We start from the raw sequence: 7,421 nt of genomic DNA, 5'->3' as shown, positions 1-7,421 counted from the left end.
CTCTCTCTCTCTCTCTCTCTCTCTCGTTCGCGGCTCACTTCCTGCATCATTCAGCCGTGCGAATGCACCGGGCGAAACCTTGCGCTCGGTTAATTCGCGAACACTACCGACACTGCCCCCACCCCTCCGCCCTAAAACCGGTCGAAACGAGATTCTTGTTGACCGGACCGTCCACGTCGTTATTTGCGGCGTCCTCTCCTTTGTAATCAATTGAGAGGCATGGAAAAGTGTCCCTCAAAGCTTGAGCGCACTCTATCGAGCCTCGTGCACACATAGACGCGCGTTTCACCCCTCGATGGATCTCTCTAAACAGTAACCGTGATGCTTTCTCGCGTGTTTTCCGTGTGTCTAGGCGCAGGAAGATGTTATTGGTGGTACGTAGAATTCGTAATGAAAAATATACTCGCGTTCTCGAGTCGAAAGAATTTGAGATTTGTATTTGCTATTTTAATTCGCTTTAATGATCGTATAATGGAAGATTCATTTCTTTAAGATTAATCCATCGATACGTGCCAATACGTCGAAAAGATAAAAAGGGGATTGACGAGTCAATCCCTTCCCGAGAAAAAAAATCGATGGGTTACTGTTTAGGGTGTAAAGGGTCACGTGGTTTGTCGCAGCGTTCCCTCCGCTTCCCTATTTCTCCATTTTTACGAACTGTGTATACTGTTGGAAACTTTGGGGAGGGGGTTGGGGAGGAGGGAGAAGGTGGAAATCCAACGCCGCCCCGAAAATTCAGACCGCGTTAGACTTGATGCACGTACCCGTGGAATCCAAACACCGGATCTTGAGGCAACATCCCGTGTTGTCGCATCCCGTTTCCCAACCGCGCTCTCTGCGGTGGAAAAAAAAAAGAAAAAAAAAGGCCAATAAAACTTCCCCGCGTACACGTCCCCGCGTTTTATCCCACCACCGTGTCCCCATTGTTCGCGCAAGGAACAAAACCAGAACTACATCAACGATATCCCTTTGAAATCTAAAAATATACACCGAGGGCGAGGAGAGGGGAAAAGAAGAAAAAAAGAAAGAAACCTCCCCCCGTGAATCTCCTCCCCCTCGATTTTCGATCCTTCGATAGAAGAACGAACGAAAAATTAATTCGATCGATCGATCGATGGATCGTAGAGAAGAAAAAATAGTTGCACGAAAAAAGAAAAAAAGGAACGCGCGTTGCGGGCGATCGAAGGGAAAAAGAGAGAGGGGGGAAAAAAATATATGGAAAAAGCTTTCGACGAAACAGCCGCAAGGATAGGCTTTTCACGAGCAATTGAATCGAAAGGTTCGGATACCTGACGGTTTGAGTACGCAGGTGTGCACGCGCAGACGCGCGTTTACACTGCGTATCCAATGTTTATCCCGACGAGGGGGGAAAGAAAGGAAAAGAGACGGTTCCGGAATCACGGATGGAAATTTTCGAGAATGATTGCTCGAAGCATCGAATATAACTATAATAATACTTCGTTGCATAAAAATACAAATAAATATCATACTTTCTCTCCAGAGTGGCTCCACGATGGAGAAAAATATTGAAATCGGGATATATATGTGATATCGAAAACTGTGAGCGCAAATGCATGAGAAATAAAAATTTTTGACAGATAAATATAGCGATATCTCTAGGAAAACGGGGGTGGACGCGAGCTTCGGGTCCCTCAATTATATTATGCTCGATTGGCCGACAGCCGATGTGTCAGCCGAGGATTTTCTTCGACCGTGGGCGTCCATACGTGCATCCACACGTATGCATCCACTTTTGTCACACCACGTATTTCGTCTTTGTGACGTAAAACGCTGCTGCCGCTGTTGCTGGCGATACACACGCTGAATGAACCCCCGGACAAGCCACGTCCTCCCGGAGAGAACAGAAATGGAAAGTTCAAGATTAAACGCGGAACGGGTTTCTTTGTTAGAGGAACGAGGGGCACCCGAGTTTCAATGCTCGCTACCAATTTTTTCAAGGGATGGAAATTTTTCTTGCACAACGGTGACAAAAGTACTAGCAGTATATACATTCATGTATATACATGAATATCAGGTTGTTGAACGACGAGTTCTTCGAAAATTTCGACTCGATAAATTCCGTGAATAACATAACCATTCCAGTTTCGTTCGTTCGCACGACCAATCAAGAATCGAGGGATAAGAAATCCGAATAATCAGTAGCACGATCCGAGCAAGTAAGTTTCCCTTTTCGGGCGAATCAGGCTTGGATCAAAGGGATCAAACGGGAGAAAGAAGGAGAGAAAGGTAAAGGAATAAGAGGTGGGAAAGCATCCTCGGCGGTTTTTCTCGAAGTAGGGGACGAAGTAGCGGTAGGCAGATACCGGGAGGGCTAATCAGGGGCGAAAGAGTAAGGACGAGGGAGGCAGGTGAGCGGGCGGGGAGGCGGCAGGTAGGCAGGGAAGCAGGAAGAGGAGGAAGGAAGTGCGCTTGCGCGGTGGTACGGCCGGGCTAGACGCGAGAGCCGCCACTCCCGAGCGCGTAGCGGTGTAGCGCGGGTGCTGACCGAGTGTCCCCGTGAGAGAAGAGCGAGCGAGCGAGCGAGCGAGAGAACGAGACCGTAGAGAGTGTGGAGAGAGAGAGAGAGAGAGAGAGAGGGAGAAGAGAAGAGAAGAGAGAAGAATGTCCATCGTCGAAGGAAGGATCGGCAGGAAGCGGAGCCCGCGGCAGGACATCATCGACGATCATCAGGCGGCTCCGTGCTTGTAGGACGCACCGAAAAAGGAGGAAAGAGAGAGAGAGAGAGAGAGAGGTGTTCTCCTCGAAGAGGATCTCGTTCTCCCTCCTCCACCGCGTTTCCCTGTGTGTTTCTCGACCCGACGCAACGATTCCCCACGATATTTCTTCCTCCCTTCCTGCATCCCTCCCTTCCTTCCTGTATCCAGGTGAGGAAAAGATCGGGAACGGCCGTCTCGTCTCGTCTCGTCTCTTGCGAAAGAGAAAAAGAAGAGTCTCTCTGTTTGAGAGAGGAACAGTGTCGCGGAACAGTGTCGAGATCGCGACGGAATCAAGTGCGTAGTAATAATAATCTCTCTCGCTGCGAAACAAAATAACCTCTCTCTCCGTCCAGAGAACGGAGATAGAGGGATTACGGTTGTTGTTAACGGCAGTTGTGGAAATCGAATCGATGGGGTGGGGGGATTGTACGCGTGTAAAGTCGAACCAGCGAAGATAAACGAGGAACGTTGAAGGTGACATCAAACGATAAATATTCGCCGTGGTATTCCGGCCGTGGTCGTGGCTTCGAGGCCGAAAAAAGAGAGAGAGAAAGAGAGGGAGAGATTACAGCAAAGAATTACAGTGAAGGAGGGAAGAGGAAAGATCTCGTCGTTCGTTGTGATATCTGATCGCGAGTGATAAAGCCGAGAGAAGGAGCCGGGGTCTCTCGAGGCTCGGCCGCGAGGAAGAGATCGTGTGAGGTGATTCGAGCGGCGATATATATATACACACACACACACATACATATATATATATACAGTGTTTCAAACGCGAGTGTGAGTGAGAAGAAGAGACATTTTCTGGGTGAAAATTTTCAACGATACGTATCCGACTTTACTTTAGGCGGACCCGATTCAAAGGAGGAGGAAGAAGAAGAAGAAGAAGAAAAAAGTGAGGAAGAGAAGAAGCGAGAAAGAGAAGNGCCCGCCACGCATCGTGCCCCGTTCGCGCAAGCCGCGTAAGTACACAAATTCTTTCCAAAACCCACCGCGTGTAAAATAAATCAAAGATTGTCCCAAACTTTTCTTCGATGGTATAAGTAAGACACGATACGCAGAGATGGATTAAAATAGAGCGAATATTACCAGCGCGGAAGAGAACGATGATTTAGGCTTCGACCTTTCGGCCGAAAGGGACGCGCGTTTCGCGACGGTGGAAACGTGGTTGTAGCCAGCCGGCCGCGTATCCTCGAATCGATACGCTCGGTTTCCACTTGTCCCTTTGAAGTTTGCCTGCGTGGGATCGGTGTGTCGCACCGTGTGAGTCGATGCACGATGACGATCGGCGAGACGAAACTCTGTTCGAATAATTATTCTCTCTCTCTCTCTCTCTTTCTCCTTGATGCAGCACCCTATCCTCGTCGCACCGTGACCTCGAACGGAGTCGAAGTTAATCGACGAAGCCTAATGTGCCTGGAATACCACGCCGCCAATCGATAGGCTTGCAGCTGATTCCACGCCGCGGCTGCCTAGGTGCAAGGATTTAATTAATGATCCATAATCCTATATCTCGATTACGTGTTTCGCCTGCGGTGAGCCGTGTGCATGCGGCACACTGTGCCGGGCCACGCGAAATTGGTCGATAAACGGATATAATGGGGGTAGGGAAGGGGGGGGGGGGATAGAAGGGGAGAGGAGAAAAAAAGGGAAATATACGCGCGTCTCGTTTAAAGGCCGACACGATCATCGAATATACGATATCCCACGTGCTATCCTGTGTGCTATCCGCGAGACACGAGACACATCTCTATCTTTGACGATTTGGAAGATTTGCGAGGGGTCTGGGGTCCGTGATTGCATGTAAATGAGTGGAAACATGCATGCGCGGGCTCTTTCAAGGATCGCACAATGACGACGCCGCCCCCTTCTCCCTGCCCTCCCGCCCTTGTGACTCGAAGACGACGGCGGCGGCGGCGGCGGCCAGGCGTCGTCTCGCGCTTTAATGGAAGCGGCGAGCTCGCTGTTACGTTAAAAAATTCATTCCCCCCAGGAAGAATCGCATCCGATGATCGTTGCAGACGCTCTCCCTAATTGGATCGCGTTAAGTTTTCATCTCTTCGTTGTTGCTGCTAGGTACTACTGTTACGATTTCAACGAGAAAGATTTGTCTTGTTAATTGTTTCCTAATTGGTTTTTCTGGCCTGTTCTCGGTTTCCCTATTTTTTCCTTTCCCCTCCGTTTGAAGGAGTTTTTCCTTTATTTCTTCCTTCTTTTCTTTTTTTTTTTTTTTTATTAATGGAAAGCGCGTCAGAGTGTTTTGAAGAAAATATATATATATATATATATATTCGTTTTCGTTGATTTTAGTGATATTATTTTTCAAATAAACACTTGGATCGGATTTTCGATACAAAAGAGAGAATGGATTAGGATTAATCGTTAAAGGGGAAAAGGTTTCATTTTTCTTTTCGTTCACAATACCGTATGTCATATAATACGAAATTATCTATCGGTCTTACTTAAAGTTTATAGACGTTTGTAGCAATTGATTTATTGCTACTTTGTCTCTGCTATAAATACACACGTCGATATATCAATCACTAACGATTCCATCGTTATTTTTAAAGAAATTATCTTCTCCCTCATTTCCTTCGATTTTTCCATTAATAATGTTTCCAAATTTCGAGTCTTAACGATCGAGAATACATACGAAATAATACTTCGTAACGCATCCAAATTTTTCCCTGTAAAACCAGATTTGATTCTAACTTCTCCAATAATTCCTTCGATTTTTCCATTGATAATGTTTCCAAATTTCGAGTCTTAACGATCGAGAATACATACGAAATAATCAACGCATCCAAATTTTTCCCTGTAACACCAGATTTGATTCTAAATTCTCCAATAATTCCTTCGATTTTTCCATTACTAATGTTTCCAAATTTCGCGTCTTAACGATCGAGAATACATACGAAATATTCAATGCATCCAAATTTTTCCCTGTAACACCAGATTTGATTCTAAATTCTCCAATAATTCCTTCGATTTTTCCATTAATACTGTTTCCAAATTTCGAGTCTTAACGATCGAGAATACATACGAAATAATACTTCGTAACGCATCAAAAATTTTCCCTGTAAAACCAGATTTGATTCTCCAATATTTTCTTCTCCATTTTCAAATTATACCTAAACATGCATAATTCAATTCATTTATTTCAAAAAAATATAAAGTCGAACACCGTGGAAAAATCATAAAACCGCGATGCGTCACCAAGATATAACAAAACAATATAATCCATCAGATCAAAGGTGACTGCGAGGACAACGTAGACCGGCTTTATAGCGTTTAATAACCGAATGGAATACACGTTTGGTTAATAAATACGCGAGCGCGCTTGTGTGTGTATGTGTATATACGCACGAAGGCTTACTCGGTACACGGCCCACCACCGTCTCGAGAGTGACAGCGGCATCGCGAGAACAATGGCGGAGCTGAAATTAGTTGTACCGGCTCATCCCTTCTCGCATTAACGCCGCGATCCAGTCGCCTCGTATACACGTAATCCGCAAACGTTTCTGTAACCCGAGCGGCTGATATCGACCGCTATTTTCCGACAATGTTTAACACGTTTACTTATCAACCACCGCCACCACTGACAGCTTAATCGATTCTAATAACAGAGATATTCTTCAAAATGCACCATCATCCAGAGTGACGCGGTCTTTTTATATATATATATACACTCCCTTCTCTCCCTCTTCTCTTCTCCGTATTATCGCGGATTTAATAATTCCCAAGCTAGATTTTCCCTCATTCTTTTAGAGACAATCTTTTAAACGATACTCGATCTTTAATTTATCGAAGAAGGGGGCGGAGTATCGAAATTGGTGCACGTTAAAGGGCAACCAAAGCCTCCTCCCTCGAAAAATCATCGTTTTATCCACCTTATCCAATTACATCGCAATCCCATACACATATATATATATATATACATATACACAACGGTGTGCATCGACTGTTTAGAGGAAATCGCATCGACGAAATCCTCCGGAGCCGCCGATATTAACCTTAGCAGGGTTTGGCTCGCAACAAAATTTCGACTCTAATCCAACGGGGAGAGGGGTGGTAGTTAGGTATAGTCGAAGGGATTATCAATATTTACGCTCTTCCGGCGGCGAGCTCGCAGCCGGGTCGTTCCACCTGTTTTCTCCTCGAGGGCCCTGCTGCCTCTCTCTCTCTCTTTCTCTGTAGCCTCCTCCAAACCCCTACGAGTACCAACCGCGGACGGGTTCTGTAGTGTGGTATCGGTGATCGCAGTAGAGCACTCGAGCAAGAGGGTGCTCCCGACGTGGCAGAGCTCCAAATCCTCCTACGCTGTCGTTACCACCTCCCATCCTGGATTCCTGGATTCCACGCGTCCTCCTCCTCCTCCTCTTCTTCTTCTTCTTCTTGGCGAGGGGAGGAGGAGAAACGGCCCTTTTCGGACCCTCTCTTCCCCTCCTTCTCCTTTCTTAACTCAAGTATTATATCTCGTTCTCTTATATCTCTCCTCTTCTTCCCTCTCTTCCCTGGGCTCGATCCAACCATTACCTGGCCGTGGTGGAGCCATAAGGGCGGCGACAGTCCCCGATTGAAACGGGGTGATTCTGAGAACGGGTCCCACGGAATATACGAGGAATACGAGAAACAACGTTCCTCGGCGCGGCGGAGCTTCGGGCGGAGCTAGCGCCGTTTCTTCTTTGTCTTCCTCCCCCGGAGAAC

General features: G+C 46.6%; 1 protein-coding gene across 9 annotated transcripts in view; it reads left to right on the top strand.

Annotated features, from left to right (window-relative positions):
• LOC102675465 (gamma-aminobutyric acid receptor subunit beta) overlaps positions 1–7,421 on the top strand; it is a 94,722-nt gene that overhangs the window by 7,439 nt on the left and 79,862 nt on the right. For all 9 annotated transcript variants that reach the window (XM_006618940.2, XM_031512060.1, XM_006618939.2 and 6 more), the window contains exons 2-3: positions 3,013–3,015; positions 3,640–3,676. The gene's annotated coding sequence lies outside the window, so the exon portion shown is untranslated. The remainder of the gene's footprint in view (positions 1–3,012; positions 3,016–3,639; positions 3,677–7,421) is intronic.

Source organism: Apis dorsata, unplaced genomic scaffold (assembly GCF_000469605.1).
Source record: "Apis dorsata unplaced genomic scaffold, Apis dorsata 1.3 scaffold_382, whole genome shotgun sequence".
NCBI classification, from domain to species: Eukaryota; Metazoa; Arthropoda; class Insecta; order Hymenoptera; family Apidae; genus Apis; species Apis dorsata.
This window is presented reverse-complemented; position numbering and strand designations above follow the sequence as displayed.